The sequence below is a fragment of the Silene latifolia genome, chromosome Y (genome assembly GCF_048544455.1).
Source record: "Silene latifolia isolate original U9 population chromosome Y, ASM4854445v1, whole genome shotgun sequence".
In the NCBI taxonomy this organism is placed as follows: Eukaryota; Viridiplantae; Streptophyta; class Magnoliopsida; order Caryophyllales; family Caryophyllaceae; genus Silene; species Silene latifolia.
The window spans coordinates 408125076-408143924 of record NC_133538.1 but is presented as its reverse complement, the minus strand read 5'-3'; the positions used below and the strand labels follow the sequence as shown (position 1 = coordinate 408143924).

Here is an 18849-nt window from a genome sequence, read left to right as displayed (position 1 = left end):
TAACAATTATTCGCAATAATATTAATTATTTATAACTAAATAGTAAAATGAGCTATTAATCGATTAGAGTAAAAATGTACCTAGAATTGAAAAAAGTGTATCTATATTCTTAAAAAGTGTATATAGAAACCTCAAGTAAAAAATGTAACTACAGCTGTGTATCTGAGATTTGGCCAAAAAAAAAAATATTCCTTATGTATAAACATCTATTCAAGTCTAATGTGCATCCACGATACATTTTATTGTATCTGAGATTTTGTTAAAAAAGTGTATCTACAGTTTCAAAAAATGTATCTAGAATTGTGAAAAAAGTGTATCTACGTCTCTAGGATATGTTTAATAAAAAGTGTTGCTACGATAGTCAAAAGTGTATTTAAGATTTGGTAAAAAAAAATCTGGTAAAAAGTGTACCTACGTTACTCAAAAGTGTATCTGAGATTTGGTAAAAAAAAAAATGTATCTACATTATTAAAAAGTGTATATAGAATTCTGATAAAAAGTGTACCTACGATAGTCAAAAGTGTATCTGAGATTTGGTAAAAAAAAAAAAAATTTAAAAAAAAGTGTATCTACATTATTAAAAAGTGTATATAGAATTCCGGTAAAAAGTGTATCTACGATAGTCAAAAGTGTATCTGAGATTTGGTAAAAAAAAAAAAAAAAAAAAAAAAAAAAAAAAAGTGGTATCTACATTATTAAAAAGTGTATATAGAATTCGCAGTAAAAGTGTCTACGATAGTCAAAAGTGTATCCGAGATTTGGCAAAAAAAAAAAAAAAAAAAAAAAAAAAAAAAACAAGTGTTCCTTGTATATATTTCTAATGTATATAGTGGTGCGTTCTCACCGTTCTCACCGTTCTCACCGAGTGATCGTTCTCACCGGATCCTAAATATATATATATATATATATATATATATATATATATATATATATAAGTGACACTTCAATTCAATTAGTCTTCCGTCAATCATCTCATATGAGAACTTGTTTACTCATTTTTGGGGACATCAATCCTCGACAGTTTTAAGGATACAAACATGGAAATATGAACCATACCAAGCAAAGCGATATGAGTTTTACTCATTGTAATTGCAAGTAATATTTTTCACCATTCCTCTTTCTTTTTAACCTATATCTTGAAGAGATTTTATCGTCTTGCTTCTTGTGTTTCCACACTTTTTGCCATCATTTGAAAAGAGATGCGAAGAGCCATGTTTTGTAGGCCTTGATTTAATATCCTAAATATATATTCTACTCCCTCCGTCCCGGTCATTTGTTGTCCTTTGGTTTTGGCACAAAGACCAAGGAAAGTGGAGGGGGGCAATTATAAGTTGACAAGTGGAACAAATTGAGTGTGAATGATCAAATTGTTCATCAAATGCAATCCTAAAATAGAAAGGACAACAATTGACTGAGACACCCTAAAATGGAATAGGACAACAAATAACCGGGACAGAGGGAGTATTATTTTAAATATATTTGGAAATTAAAGTAATTATTCTTCTAATGACCTACTTTTTTTTTGGCAACTTCTAATGACCTACTTAAAACCACGGAAATCACCAAAAAAAAAAGATGCAAGCAAAGATATAAAAAGATAGAGAAAAAGGAAACATTGTAATGAGGGGGTGGTTGAGGTACATGACGAGAGAGTGAGTGAATTGATGAATATGGGAAAAAAAAACGACTTATTAGTGCTTGTTTGGTTACTCACTCAATTCATGAGAGTTCTAAAATCCCATGAATTGAGTTTTTTCAAACTTGTTTGGTTCCCTAAATATGGCCAAATGTAAGAATTTACAACTCCCTGGAGTTTCCAACTCCTACATGATGTAGAAGTTTAATTACCTAGCCCCCCCCCCCTAGGTAATTGCAAACTCCTCCATCTTATCCTCTAAATTTACCCATTTACCCTTAATACAAATTTGAGGCTAGTAATATTATTGAGGGATATATTGGTACTTAGAAATTAAAATCGGGTGAATTACATAGTTTAACCAAACAAACCATTGGAGTTTAATTCATGTGAAAAACAAACTCCTCCAAGGCAACCAAACACGTTTTTGCCATTTCATGTGAATTGCATATGAGAATTGAAATCTGGTGAATTGTAAACTAACATAGGAGTTCAATTCCTGTATGAACCAAACGAGCACTTACTTTATTCAATTCCATTATATCTTCTCAACTACTGAAAAGTTAACAATACGAACAACAATCATGATACCTTGGTAATTTGGTTTAAAAATGATTCAACCATCAATAGAGTACAACAACAATAGTTTATGTTTAGCGACAATTAACATATAAAAGAAATACGTAGCATGCGTATGAGCCGTCAGCATCAAAATATCATGGGGGAACGTGCACGAATAATAATAGGGTATTTGATTTTGTAATGCTTCCGTCTCTCCTTTAAAAATACGCTAACATATACATGAAACGTCAAAGGTTAAAATATCTTGGGGGGTCGCGCGCATCGGTGCGCGGTGCAACCGACTAGTTTCTACAAGTGTGAAAGTATACGGAGTCCATCCACCTCAATATCAAAGGTCTTGCCTAATGCTTCTAATGTGATCTTTTATCAAAATTTACCTTCTAATTTTTCACGGAGATTGTACAATCAACAATTATAATTCATATACAAATATACAATTACCAACCAACTTTTACAAAAATACATTTTACATGAAGACTGTATTAACAAAACTATAATTCATATACAATCAACAACATAGCAAAACTGAATAAATTAGAAGATAACTACAATTGTATTTGGTGAACTAAAATTTTATATTAACCAAAAGTAAAATTTCATATAAAATCACCAAATTATCTTTTTATAAGAAAATGTATACCTTGGAATAACTGTTTGATGATTTTTCATCCATAAATTCGACCATAACATACGTCAATAAGTTGTACAAAAGCATTGTACAACCATAACCAATTTAACTGACCTTATGTGTATTTTTTTCGAACTCTTATAATTTTTGATTTATATTTTAATTTTTTAATGTCAAAAATTAAAATCTAATTGAGCTCATATATATTATTTTTGAGTTTCATTATATTTTTTAAAGTTTAATATTTTTATAATAGAGTTGAGATTCTTACAAAGAAAGCTCGTAATCTATAAATGTAAGCTCAAGTAAACACATTATAAAGCTCGGGTTATGTTTTATACAACCAATACAACTGGTTATATAGTCTAATTACTGTATATTATTAGTGTAAAAGATGATAACTCTATATTAATGGTTTCAAAAAGCAGAAACAATATACTCATCAACATAACATGGAGTCCGTTTTTGAAATAATGCTCAAAAATAAAAGAATTGTCGTTTTGGGTCGGTTTTGAAAACATTTATCGAAATGGTGTCCACGTAGGCTCGGTTTTGATGAGCCTGTATGGGGCTTAAACACGCCATACGTATTGGCGTGTTTAATTCAATGAACACGCCATTACATATGGCGTGTTTAGGCAGTCTGAAATTCTACCCCCAATCCAGTAGCAACATAAGGAAAGAAATAGAACACGCCATTATGTATGGCGTGTCTTAAGATGGAAACACGCCATTACGTATGGCGTGTTTTAGCAGCCCAAAATTCTTAGCCAAGTCCAGTAGCTGCCATAATGGAAGAAAATAGAACACGCCATACGTAATGGCGTGTCTTAAGAGAGAAACACGCCAATACGTATGGCGTGTTTAGGCAGATTTTTTTTTTTTTTAGTATATCCGTCCCTTTCTACCAAATTAAACAAAACATTCATCATCTTCGCCTCACAAACACCAAGTGCGATAGAACAAACCTCAACAAACCTCCGACGATTGGACAGTGATGGCACCTATGATTTGTTTCGACATTGTTGAGTGGCATTTTCCAAATAGGGTAGCTCGTCAATTTGGGTGGAAACAAATTATCCCGTTAAACTCTAATACCGAACCAAACTTGCACAAAGTAGACAAAAGAGGTGCCTCTTCACGGAATTGGATGGAAAAACATCAACCCTACATATCAAATTGGGTTAGGAGGAGTGATTTTCGGTTCCGTGGTGAAGAGGATGATATTGAAATGAGCTACTACGACCCTTACATGGTTTGGTACCGGGATCGCACTATTCTTCGCTTGAACCCTTTTCCCCCACAAGCTACTTATCAAGCACCATTTGGAGCCACACAATATCTTGTAAGTACACTTAATATACTTGTCTTAAAATTCTTAACCAATATATCATAAAATGTGATTAGCTTATACTACTTATTTTGTTTTAGGTGCAAGGTTTCATCAATGTCCATAATACATGTGATAAGGAGCTTCGACAAATGCCTCTTGAGGTGCCTCCTCATTTCCGGAGAATGGTTTCACACCTACGGGACTACTCCTCTCAATCGCTTGAACATGTAGGCTATTCCCATCTCCTTCAACCAACCGTAGAACCAAGGGAAGAAAGTTCACCAATGGTTCAAGAGTCCCTCGACTCAATGAATGTGGATGACGATGCACCATTGGTTCAATACACAAGGAGGAATAGACGCTCTAAGTCATCCATGCCGGCTAGACACTCTATGTCTTCCATGCCTTCCATGTCTTCAATGCCGGCCATGTCTTCAATGCTTTCCATGTCTTCAATGTCACCCGTCAATGAACAAGGTACCCCGGAGCCTAAGAAAGGGTTTTGGAGTCGCATTCGAGGAAAAAGCAAGAAGAAGACTTGAGGACTTGATGTAATAGTTAGAGGATTAATGGTTTGTTTGACATTTTAGATGGTTAGTTTGTTTGACATTTTAGTTGTAAAACTTAGAATTTAATCCCCTTGTGCGAAACTTATGTGGTGTGTAAACTCGGTTTTTATTTATAATAGGCAATGGTTTGTGTTGTCCTTTGCATTGTTGAGCATTGTTGAGCATTGTTGAGTTTGGTTTTCTGTTTTGGCAAAGGAAAGATACGAGAACGAAGGAAATTTGTGCAGCAATGAAAAAAAAAAAAAACTGGCTAAACACGCCATAGCTAATGACGGGTTTCAAGAGCAAGACACGCCATTACGTATGGCGTGTTTAATATTTGAGATTTTGCCAGCTACTGGACTTGGGCTAAAAATGTAGCTGCTAAAACACGCCATACGTAATGGCGTGTTTCCATCTTAAGACACGCCATACGTAATGGCGTGTTTCCTTTCCTTACATTATTCAGCTACTGGATTGGGGGTAGAATTTCAGACTGCCTAAACACGCCATATGTAATGGCGTGTTCATTGAACTAAACACGCCAATACGTATGGCGTGTTTAAGCCCCATACAGGCTCGTCAAAACCGAGCCTACGTGGACACCATTTCGATAAATGTTTTCAAAACCGACCCAAAACGACAATTCTTTTATTTTTGAGCATTATTTCAAAAACGGACTCCATAACATGATACATGTTTCTATGCAAATTTGCCAAGTTTAATATACACATTCTATGTAAAAAGAAAGGAGGAGGGAGTTAAATAAGAAATCACAAAACTGAAGTCTAAATACAATTTGGATCCTCTCCATTACTTTCTCTCCATTACCATCTCTAATACACTCTTATTCTAATATATTTTCTCTCTCCATTCATTAAAACATTACTTTTATGAAATAATTACAACCACTAGATCGTCCCAAGATTCAATTTGAACCGTTCAAAAGTAATGGAGATCCATTTCTTTTCGAGTAATAGAGAGAATCCGGACCGGTCTAAATAAGAGGTGGGATCTGATCTCTACATGCAAGATACTCCCTCCAATTTTCTATTATCTTCCCTCTTTTCTTTTTTACACTAGTTTGATTATCTTCCCTCTTTCCTTTTTTGATAAGTTTAATTTTATTAATTCTTTATTATTTTCTCTCTCATAAAAAATCAAAAAATTTCACTACTTTATTCATTCTTTATTATTTTTTCTCTCCTATAAACTTCACAACTTACACTATTTTATTCATTCTTTCCATTCTTTTTTCCCCAGGAACTTGGAGGGAGTATATATATAGTCTTTCATTCATTGTGTTACGGGCCTTACAGCATTGTTCGAATTGGACTCTTGTTTGTTTTTGATTGGTTATTGTTTATTGATATGAATTTCATGGTTTACGGACATAGTTCTTTTCATATTCCAAATATTATTGTTGTTTATATTATTATAATAATAATAATAATAATAATAATAATAATAACAATAATAATAATAATAACAATAACAATAACAATAATAATAATAATTAGGTAGTTCATAAAAGCTGGAGTTTATGTAATCGCTCGAAAAAGTTTCCTTTATTAATATAGACTAGATTTAATGCTCGTACGATGCACGGATCTGTTTTAATATACTCTGTATTGACTAAAAAAAGTTAAATAAGCTACTTTACATCATGTTACTCATTTTATGAAGTAATTTTTGCGTAGTTCTACACTTGTGTAGCTTTAGTAGAATTCTTAAATTAATAAAAATTTCTACATTTGTTTGGACGTTTTTTGTTTTATAAAATAGAGGATCTCTTACTAAAAGACGGTAGAATTGTTCTAATAATTAATTGTGTTAGTTTCTCCTTATTTAAACCTATAACTCTCCATCTTAATTTTACTGCCCCTTTCTATTTTAGTAGGATTAAAGAAAAAGTGATAAAAAAATCTACTTTATCCATTGAAATAAAAAGAATTAGAAGAGAGGGATAATAAAAATAGGATGAAGGGTGTATGTAATTTTTCTAAAACACTTGTTTTGCATTTGTAGAATACAAATTCTAAAGAGAGACGGTCTCTCATTAATGATAGTGAGAGACCTCTCTCATAAGAGTTAGTTATCTTTTTTTATTTAATTTAATTTTATCTTTTTAATTAATTTTATCTTTTTCTTTTAATTAGCTTTTTGTGTAGTGAGAGACGGTCTCGTATGAGACTTATTGTTTGTATAATTATGATGGTAAAAACTTAATCTCGTCACATAAATATACATACATACAGAAAAGATAACACATATAAGATGAATAGAAATTTAAAGATATAACTCTATTGAGTTGAGAATGCATTAGAGTGATCTGAGCTTTGAAATAGAAAGAAAAAATTAGATTGTTACTCCGATGACAATAGGGGATAGGACCACAAACACAAATTATTGAAAAGTCGTGTATGCAATGAATTAATTTCTTTTTTTTGGAAGGGGAACAGGTAATATTATTAATCAATCAAAGGCTGATATGAAATCAGCAGCAACAACATCACCAATACAATCCAGAACTATATCGACCCAAATACACGGCGAATAATCAATAAGAAACTAGTGAGCCAAACAGTGCGACACTCGATTCCCACTCCTAACAAAATCAAAACAAACAACCTCAAAATTCTTAGCAAGAGACAGAATGTCTCTAACCATGTTGCCCATATAAGACGCTGGAGTATTGCGATTATGGAGGAGCGTCACGAGTTGTAAAGAATCAGATTCAAGGACCATTTTTTTTTATCAATCGGACCACCTTATCAATCCTCATCTGTCGTGCAACCTGAAGACCGGACAAAGCCGCTTTCGCCTCCGCTATACATGGCTCCCAATATTGATGAACCTGTTGTACCGCAGCTCTGCCCACATGACCGTGCTCATCCCTGATCACCACCCCCAAGCCGCTAACTGTTGACCCCAAAATTCTCGCATCTACATTAACTTTCCAAAATCATGTGTCCGGAGGTCTCCACTTCGTGTTGCCAGCCTCCTTGCTTCCAGTAATTTGCTCTTTGGCTCCAAGTTTGCAGCTCTATAGGCTTCAAGGTACTTCTATGCTCACTCGCAAAGCAGCCACGGTTCAAAGCTATCTCCATGAAAGATTTTGTTTCTATCATTCCACAACTCTCATGCTACCATTATAATTTTATAAATAAGCATCTTGTCTTGTCCTTCTAAGACCCTCGTTGTCCAATCTGTCATCCTCTGGCATATTTCCCAGTTCTCCTCAACCCCTACACCCACAACTGCCCAAACAGCATGGACCAGAGGGTAATGGATTAGTGCATGTGCGTCCTTCTCGACCTCTCTCCCACACCAACAGCAGGTTGGGTCGATATCAGGTACCCGCTTCTAAAAATTTGCTCCACTGGGCAATGCTCCATTACACACTAAAATAATACACACTAAAATTAAAAACATCTATTCGGAACAAAACATATATCATTACACATCTATGAAAAGTCTATCATAAAAAGGTCTCACACATCAAAACTTCGGATGTTTTAGGAGCATATAAGCATATATAGATTTCAAAGAGGAAAAAGATTAAGTAATACTCTGTATACATATACAATATTTTGAGAGTATTATATCTAGATGATAATTTAATTAAATTTTAGAAAGTTACCAAATATTGGACTCTTTGATAATTGATAATACTCGAAAAGTCATCACCGCTATGTTTTTATTCAACTCGGTGCATAACCTACATAAGTCACGAAAGAATTACTTATTGATGTGTGAATTTAAAGAAAGTTCATTAACCATGTAAAGGAAAACATGTTTTGGTAAATATCAAACTAAAAAGTATTCCTCCATCGTAGGTATGACCACCATCATATCATCAACCATAACATCTTCTCCATCCATGCCCTTATCATCGTGTGTTGATCTCAACTGTACTTTCCTACAAAAAAATGTTATCAAAGTTGTTAGTTTACTTTTGTTGTCTTATGGTCAATACTTACATGTGTACGACTATAAACACAAAACCTTTGTATGGCGCTAGTGATTGTGCTCACGGGTAAGATGACGATTAAAACCGCTACGACGATCATCTATCTTATTATACTTTTGTTGTCTTACGATCAATTATTATAACCTCTGCATGAAAAAAGAAAACTTCAAAAAAAAAAAAGCATGGTAAAACAAAGGGCATAACTCAAAATAACGATAATATATCTTGGTTGCACTGTAGCAATGAATAGTGCACAGCCAAGTTTTCTTTCTACCGTTGATTTGTCCCATTAGATCTTATCCTTCCATTCTCTCTATCACTCATAGCCACACCTTTTCCTATTCTTTCTATCTACTCCACTCATTTTCATCGGTCTCTTGCTTCTCACATCTCTATTCAGCCCTCTCCGCAAAACCTAGGTATTTATCCCTACCTCTTTAAAAGAGAGAACTTGGATGCACTGAGCGATGAATAGTGCACAGCCAAGTTCCCTTTCTACCGTTGATTTGTCCCATTAGATCTTATCCTTCCATTCTCTCTTTCACTCACAGCCACACCTTTTCCTATTCTTTCTATCTACTCCACTCATTCTCATCGGTCTCTTGCTTCTCACATCTCTATCCAGCCCTCTCCGCAAAACCTAGGTATTTATCCCAATTTTTATTCTTTGTTGATTATTTCAGACTAATCTGTGAGCTCCGCCATCATAGTTTTGTTTAGAAATTAGGATTTGTAAATTGTAAATTAGGTTTTTCAAATGGAGTTTGATTGTTGTACTGTTATTGCCGACATCGGCTTTTTGGTGCTATTATTATTAGTGGTGAGATTGGTATTATTATTACTATTAATGGTTGTTGTTCTTCTTGTTATTATTATTAGTGTATTATTATTACTATTGCGATTGGTACCATACCCTCATTTCTACTTTTTGTTTTTTGCGATTACTGATTGGTTTGCTATTTCCATTGTCGTTTTCTTCTTTTGCTATGGCGATATCTTGTGTATATGCGATCAAGGGTCATGGTATTGTCAATGATGGGGAGCCTGGGGGCGGGAAATATGTGCTGAATTTCTCAACATCTTTTTTTCTATTTCCGTTTTATCTCGTTGTTTATAGTTAAATGGCCGTTGAGTTGACGTGAATAACAATCACCTTGCAATCTGCTGGACATTATGTACTTTTATCCATGGAATCACATTGCCATAACATATAATTCCGCATTACTCGTACATTGCAAAGGCAACTGGCCGTTGACAGGCGTTAATTTCTTAGTTTCATTTGATTTGGCGGAGTTGGATTATATCCGGGCAGTAATATGAAAATGTATCAGTTAAATCCGAAATGGAAGTCCGAAATATTGAAAGGTCTGTACATATGGGGAATGTATCATTTGATTTGTTGGGTGATATTTGACACCAAGATTTTACTATTATCAATTTACCTGTGTGTTGTAGACGCTGACTACTACTCAGTATTTACTGTATAATTTGGGTTTAAGAATCAAACAAGTCGGCTGAGATATTATAACATCTCGATTTCAGTCACAGTCGCGGTATTGGTTCACCTAATTTTGGGTATACTTTCTGATTGTTTTGATTTTATAGTCATTTTGATATTTTGGTTTCATCGTACGTGTTAGTGGAACGTTGGAAGCTTAGTTTTGTGTGGTATTTGCTATTTTTTGCTCAATCTTTCACTCGCCAATTTGCATTTCTTTTTATTATTTAGATTGCCTGTGTGTTGATACGCCGATATATTTGCAAACTTATGAATCTCAGGTTTGATTAAAATTGGTCTTTGCTTAGTTTTCGTGGGTTATTGTTGTTCTTTTTAAATTTAGTATTGTTAGTGGGTTGATTGAAGTGCCTCATTGTTAACTTTCTGTTGGTTCTTACTGCTATAGGGTGGATCACTTGGTAAACATTGGTGTCGGTCCATGGTTATGCAATTCACTTCGTCAATAAGCTCATTTCCTCTAAAATTAGCAATGGTATTATGAGTTCATGTTCATTCTCATTTTATTTGTTTCTCCTTTTTAGCAAATCTATTCATACATGCCTTTTTCTGTAATTTTGAGTTATAATTTCGTGCTTGTAGTAGTGCGCGTAATATGTTGAATTTCGACTACTTTTTAATGAGTATTAATTAATTGTTTACATGTTCGAACATGAAGTTTATTATTTGGGATGAAGCATATATCAGGTATGCAGGCATTAGTGCATTATTATGGTTTCTGGCTTTCTTGTTATAAAAAATGGGTATTCACTAAGAAAGTAGGCTCATTGATTTGACAGGCACAAGCTTGGATATATTTCCGTCGTAGAAGAGTCTGGTTAGGTTTCCCTCATTGCCGACTTTACATTTGTTTTCATTGTGTGATTTTGTATGTTTGTTAATTGCATATAGGTTTGGTCGAATGTCGTATAACTGTTATTGCTACAACTATGTAAGGGATTGTGTATCAAAGATGTCAGAACATCAGTTACTTAAGTTGCCTTAAGTTGAGTTATGATGATTATGGTGGTGGTTTATTAAGGGTAGCATTGCTACTATGTGGACCGTTTGTGGATAGCTCGGTTCATTGTTTGAAACAACTGCGACAAGTGTAGTGTCAGTCTACTTATCATCTTCCCCAAGTTCAGGGAGTGAATAGGACTGTTGATGCCTTGGATATATGTGTTTTATGGTCATTAATTATCTAGGGAGCTCACCCACATACCACTGTGACAAGAGTACCACTTATTTTGAATTACATTTTTTCGGAAACAGCCTCTTTGTGTTGCTAACACAAGGGTAAGGCTGCGTACATCCGACCCCCCCTTACCCCGCAATTTGCGGGAGCCATTGAGGCACTGGGGTAATGTTGTTGTTGTTGTTGTTACTGGTGCTTGAGTGTGCAAAGGACATGAGCCTAGGGCTGCAGTTGGCCGGGTGAGTTGGAGTTCATGCACTGCCTTAGGTGATTTTAGGTGTTGAGAAATGTGGCTGCCGTTTGGTTTTGGGGGATTGCAAGTATCACCGATAGGTCATTTGGTTTTGAATGGTATGTTAGTTTTTGTTGATTCTGGTTATGCTTTGATTTTTGTTGCAGCACAGTCATTGCGTCTTAAACTGCTGTGCAGTGGTTGTGCTAATCTGATATTGTGTCTACAGGTACTCATGGCATCTAAGCTTTAAGCACCTGCTCATCTGTGGTGGATTCGAACCCTTAGCTGTCTATGTTGGCACGTCGCTGAATGTGATCATTTAGTTTCTTCGTCTGTTACTGTATGAGAACCTTTTTGTTTGCTCCCCTATTTCCTTTACATCACCTTCCTCGGCTTGCGCTTACATCTGCTTACTATTGCAGACACAGCGCGGTTTGGGGTTACCTACTTGTATTTTTCGCTCGGCTATGATTGCCAATCCTACTGGCTGTTGCAATACCCGGGTACCATTTCTGTTCGTTTCTTAATTATGAGGTGTTGTTCTAAGTGTTTAATTCTCCTTTTAAAGGATTTCTCTTATAGTTACAAGAATCGTTTTGAATGATGGACTCAAAGGCGGTGCGGATGTCATAGGCTCACAGGTGATCATTGCTTACTCTAGAGGTGAGGCTCTGTATTTTAGTTGTGATATATCTTGTGATATGTTACAGGATTTTTAATCAATCATCCGAGTACTTTTTTGTTTCATGTCAGGTTTTTTTCAAACGGGATTGTAGATACGGTCATTTAATTTCTCCTGCATAGGTATCATCTACATGTCCCTTTTCGATTTATGTTGCAGCTTGGTTAATGAATGTGGTCTTAGGCTCTTAGTTGCTTTTATGTTTTGGTTTTAGGGCTTCTTTAGCTTACTTCTTGAGTCTGTTAGGGTGGCGTGTTGAGAATTATGTGGGTTTTAAAGAGATGTTGGTTGTGTAATATGTTAGGATTTATCTCGAGTCTGTTATTATTCTAGGGTTTCCTTGGATTGGATTTGTACTTATTTTACTGTTATTCTTCCGTTGGTGTTTGTTTGTTGTGGGAGTGGGGTTTATTGGAATTTTGTGTTTAGTTTATGTTTCTTTTGCCTGCTATATATAGAGAGTTTTTCGTCGCTTTAAGCAACAGCACGAGAGATAGTTTGGGTGTTTCAGGAAGACTGCAGCCTGCTTCTGTATTATAGAACGGGATAGTTGTTTGGCAATACTAATACAATTGGTCAAGGCCTGCCTCATTGGTAGTGAGTGTTCAGACTTAGTGTATTCTTACAGTGAGAGCATTACCCTTGCGTGAGATCTGTTTTCATTCAAGTTGTTAATTTGTTAATTTTTTTTTACGTATTTCCATTATCATTTATCCTCCTTCTTATTGATTATTGTTTTTGATTTCTGGGTTGGGTTTATTGTTTCCTAGAGCTGGAGTTGTGAGCATGATCCTGGGGCTCGAGCTGCTTTTAATTCTGTAAAAAGGTGGGCGATTTGGCATTTACTTCTAGAAGCAGTCATAGACATTTGTGCTGGACGGTGATTAGGTGTTGCATTGTTGTGCATCGCTTTTATGCAATTTGCACTACTCTTTTTCAGGCTGTTTTTAATATGGTGAACATTGCAGATTCGGCACAACCATAGGAAAGCGGCTATTTGATGCTTCCAGCTCGTGCCTACCGGCAATATCATAAGCGACGCTAAAACACAGGTGCTTATTTCGTTGGTCTAATCTCTGTTTTTTTCCGTTTTGGCAAGTGTTGATTGGTTTTGCTATTTCCGTTGCCTTTTTTGTTACTTTTACACCCCCAATAACCTTTCTATTTTTTGTCACTGATTTCCATTTCCTTTTGTTTTACATTCTACTTTTTCTCTTCTTCATTTACATGTCATACTATGGCTAAGATTATCATCATACCTGATCCGAATTCCTTTGAAACTGTTTAGTGTTTAGATCTTCTTTGGTGTGATAAATTAGATCTGTGATTAGTTTATTATTTCCTTCGGCCCAATTATTTGCGTACTCTTGATTAAAATAAGTCTCACAAAGAATATAAATGGTAAACAACTGATCTAGACATGGGAAGTATGGTTTTAGTTAACTCAAATTTAGTGAAGTGGGAAATATCTTAATTGGTTATTGAGGACAGATCATAACTTTTGGTGAAAATTTTTTGATTTTTAAAAAAGATTTCAGCTTTGGTGTACAATCTACTAATAAGAGAAATTTATTGTGTAATACCTGTAAGACGGTTCTTTTATGTATGAAAACACTCAATTATTACTAAAAGTACTGTATCATGTTGTAAGACGGTTGTATTCTATAATTTGTGATCTACTAAAGGTGCTTAAAAGATGGGTGGTTGAATTGATTCATCTTGGTTTGGGTGATGATGGGAGTGTTCATTGTTTTCATGTTGAAGTTAGTGGCAGAAGTTGGAGTTTCGGAATGTGGTAGCCCAATTGGCTGCTAAAGTTTTCATTGTTAAACTTGCATAAATTCCCTAATGGGGTTCACTCAACGATCTGCCTTCCATATGGGCAACTTGGCGATACAGTTGGGTCATTCTTTGTAAAAGTCTTTAATTAGGTTATAGTGACGTCAGTAGTTGTGGCACCTCTCTGCTATTCATATCTTGGTTGTGTTTTGATGGCATTTGTTAATTGCCACCTATGACACTAAACTTTCCCTGCAAGCTCTTGGTATTCATATATGGTTCATCGTTAGGTTTGTTAGAGAGTTAGGCGACCCCGACATTATCCTTAATTTTTCAAATTTTATTTTGATGAGCACGTCATTGCTAACCAATTTCATTTGCGGAATTCTTTTCCCTATTGTCCTTTGCAAACCCATTTCAATATTGTACAGTTCACTTAATGTTAGTTACAATAAGTATGTTTGTAAACTTTAATCTGTCATAAATACGCCGAACTCTTTTATCTATATTTCAGCTCCGCCTATTGGTTTACATTTAAGTTTGGGTTTTTTAGTTTTTACTAGAGTTGGGGATAATTTCTGGAATAAAATTGGGTTTTGACATCACTTCCTTGAAAGGAATTAATTTAAAGAATTAAAGTAAAACGATAGCAGTAAGAATTGCTCGGTGTTAGGTAGGAGATCGTCAAGAAATGATATCAGTACAAAATTTGAGTGTTCAGAAGGAATTGCTTCTGCTTTGGTACTATACTAAAAAGAAGGGGAAAAAATGCATGATAGATATTGTCGGTCTGTGTGAGCTTTGGTTGGGCAATAGCTCTTGTTATCAATGTGTGATTTCGTATGGTGTAGTCTATGTTAAAGATTTTGTTAAAATTCTCCTAAAGTCAGCTATTGCGGAGCATTGCAAGAGTGTTGGCATTGTAGCTTAGGATTAGTATCATAATGTTGGCGTCACTAAACTCTTATACTGCCTCTTGTACTCCATTTTTTCTAGGACTATCTAATTAGTTTGTAGAACTGACAATTGCCTTCACTTTACTATAATTTTCAGTGTTCCCCTTTTTTAGCAACCTTTCATTATGCTTCTTCTACCTTATCTTTGTTTTCTCTAAATTCAGGAGCTAAATCTAGGCAAAACCCCTCGCTTTCTATCTCCATATGTCTTCTTGTTGTGTCGTTTGATTTAAACCTGGTACTCTGGTAGCTACTCTCATATGTCGCCTGTATTCAACTATTGTGATGCCAGGCATAATGGAAGACCTTATTGAGACGCCTCTCGGTCGTGATGAGTAGTCTGTGCTTGTGTCGGTGCCATGTTCAAAGTAAACATATGTTTGTGACAGGGGCATTATTTTTCCGTTGTTTTATGCGTGATAGATTTAGCGTACTACTAACTTTCGTGGTAATACGCCACGATAATTTCAGGTTTCACCTCAGTAGCAACTCCTTTGTTAATTAAGTGGTCGGACGACAACAATAAGAGCCTTGCAGAGTTGCAGGTAATCGTTTCCTCCACCTTTCCTTATTTTACTGGCTCTTTGCTTGTCTTCTAGAACTTGAACATTTTCTAAGGCTTATATTTACGTTTTAACACTTAATTGCTCCGGACTTAGATAGGTATTGACGTTTCTGACAATAGACACAGGCCTTTAGGTTGTGGATTAATACTCCACATCACTTATTGATGGTGTTATTAGAACTGTTTGTATTGTGCCACTGATTTGGTCATTGCTTTCAAGCCTTTGTTTATGGCATGACCTAGTGTTTGTGCTAATATTTCGGGTTTTACGGAGCTTGTAGTTATTCATCTACAGCCCTTAGTAATGGCCGTGGCGCCACCACGAACTACAAGTAAGGATGTAGTTCTATATATTGGTAGGTTTGCAGATGTGTCAATTTGAGTGTAAGATATGGATTGACTTATTTGTTCAAGCAAAAATCATTAAAAAGGGAACCAAAAATAAGGTTATAAAGGCGCTACTAGCTAGATTCAGTAAAAGTTCTCGTGATATCCACATGCAGCGCCCGCCCCTGATGCGACACATTCATTAGCAACTTTATGGATCATATTTTGCTGCTAAAAAATGTTCTCGGCTACTCGCATTAAATTTTACTTTGTATCCCGCTCCCTCTCATTCACCTTGTCGTTATCACCGTGCCAACGTGAATTAATGCACTAATTTACTATTACTGGTAGCATGATTTTGTTTGTATTCGACTGTTCATTTGAGAAACTCATACGTTCTTTTCACTAAATTTGAATGCTTTCCTCGTCACAGAGGGAGATCCGATTCTTGTTGACCTTCTAGATCCAAAGCTTGTTAGGAGAAGACACTTGGGGACAGCCTTGGTGACAAGTAAACTTTCCTTTTATCCCTAGAATGTACGTGTAAGTCGAGGTGCATATGTATTGTATGTGACCACTGTTTTTAAATCGTGCCTAGGTTTATAGAATCAGGCCCAGTACGTTGAACCTGACAAGGCGGGCGTTTTGGGTGATGTTCGAATACTGTGTCACTTTAAGAGTGGGAGTGCATCCCCGAAGTTGAAGGACTATAACTCAAATAAACAGGAGAAGATCGAGGAGATGAAGGTAGTTATTCGTATTGCATCTTTTAAGAAGCCCTTTTTAAAATGGGAATGTATCTTAGGGAACACGTAATTCTAGAGGTTGTTTTAACCGCTTTACTGATTTTTTTTCTATTACAAGATCCGAACCTTTTATGTCAACATATGTAAATTCTCGTAGAAAGGGACGTATTCCTATGTCTCACTATCAGTATTCAATGTAAAACCTCCGCCTTACAAGAGACCTTTGAAGATTCACAAAGGATAACTAAGGCTTAAGGTAACCTGTTTTGATGGAAATGTTGTTCTCACTACTCAGATAGGCTAAGGCGCAAGAGTAGAGTCAGGGTTGAGTGTATTTGTGGTCTTGTGAGACACCTATAATCATTTTAAGGGTCTGCTTCTACCAGTAACAAATCGTAATCCATAATTGTTTTCAGGGGTAAAGGTTCTCTAAATAAATGTTAGTAACTATGGAGAAACATGCTTCATATGCATTGTGTGTATGGTACATGTCTAACGTGTTAATTCATCATTTGCTACATTGATCTGTTTGGAGCTATAAAGCTACTGCAATTTCAAAATATATGTAAATGGTTGGTGCTTATTGATTTTGTTATGAAAATCTCGGCACGTCGTTGCCACTGCTGCTGCTTTTTGAAAAAATATGGGGCAGATATTAAAGAAGATAGACAGTCTCTCTAATCTAAACACAAAATAGTCCAGGCATATCTTGTCAACTTTTGGAATTTTGTAACGGGTGCACACTTTCAAGTATAAGAAGGAAAATTTTCAGGGTTAAATAGCCCAAAAACAGTTGTACAGGAAGTTGGATTGAAAATAAAACTAGCAGTTAATTTTTGGGTGTAGCGGATAGTAACATATGACTACTCGACAAACCCTACGTTTTACTCCTTACGCATTCCTCACTTTGTCTCATCTTAATCCTATCTAGCCTGTATGATCGTGCCTCACTTTGTCTCATCTTAATCCTATCTAGCCTATATCATCATGCCTTTATTATGACTTTACCGTGCTGCACACTGCGCCCAAATTCGTGAACCGGCTGTAAAATTTTACGTTCTAACCCCTAAGGCATCCTATATGAATTTGAGCACCCAAAATAGTGGAGCAAGGTTGTCGATATGTCTGTTAAATGATTGAGACAAACTAGCAAAGTAATTAATATTCTATTCTATACACGCCAACGCACAGTAACTCAACAGGATTCCTGTTAGTCTTTTTATAAACGATTAATCGAATTGAGGCTCCGCGCCCGGGAGGGCGCGACGCAAAAACTAGTTAACGTAAAACTTGAGGATGATGAGAGGCATAGGAACTCAGGAGCATATATAATAGCATAGGTGATGTATTTAAGCCACTATCAAATTCTAGTGCTCCTGCATCTTAGGTTTTACGGTTATACTCCCTCCGTACCAGACCAAAGGTAACACTTACTATAAACGGACGTACCACACCAAAGGTAACATTCCTTATTTGGTCCACAACATTACCAAGTTATCCTTATACCTATTTGATATTTACACAAAATGTCATTACATACCCCACCTATCAACCCACAATTAAACCCACAATTACATACCCCACCTATTTTTTCCCTTTTTACACTTACTTTTTCCACTTTTTCTTAAATACTCCACTTTTCCCTACGTGACCTTTGGTGTGGTACGGAGGGAGTAGTTTATTAGGTATTCATTGTCTATCCAATTCTAATATTTACCGATTTTTATCTCATATCAAATTCACTAATAATATCTATCTATTAATAATTTAATAATATTAGTCATTTGTAAAAGTTGTACTCTCTGTAATCGCTCGGAAAAAGTTTCCTTTATTAATATAGATAGATAGATAGATAGATAGATAGATAGATAGATAGATAGATAGATAGATAGATAGATAGATAGATAGATAGATAGATAGATAGATAGATAGATAGATAGATAGATAGATAGATAGATAGATAGATAGATAGATAGATAGATAGATAGATAGATAGATAGATAGATAGATAGATAGATAGATAGATAGATAGATAGATAGATAGATAGATAGATAGATAGATAGATAGATAGATAGATAGATAGATAGATAGATAGATAGATAGATAGATAGATAGATAGATAGATAGATAGATAGATAGATAGATAGATAGATAGATAGATAGAT

General features: G+C 35.3%; 1 long non-coding RNA gene across 2 annotated transcripts; it reads left to right on the top strand.

Annotated features, from left to right (window-relative positions):
• Nucleotides 1–7229: 7229 nt before the first annotated feature.
• Nucleotides 7230–16995, top strand: LOC141626342 (uncharacterized). Of its 2 annotated transcripts, none has more exons than XR_012535938.1 (11): nt 7230–7787; nt 10605–11744; nt 11855–11968; nt 12051–12131; nt 12211–12291; nt 12382–12432; nt 13081–13136; nt 13279–13362; nt 15517–15590; nt 16371–16448; nt 16536–16995. It is a non-coding gene; the product is annotated as an uncharacterized LOC141626342 (long non-coding RNA). The 2 variants fall into 2 exon arrangements; XR_012535937.1 differs by having other exon boundaries at nt 13081–13198.
• Nucleotides 16996–18849: the final 1854 nt, after the last annotated feature.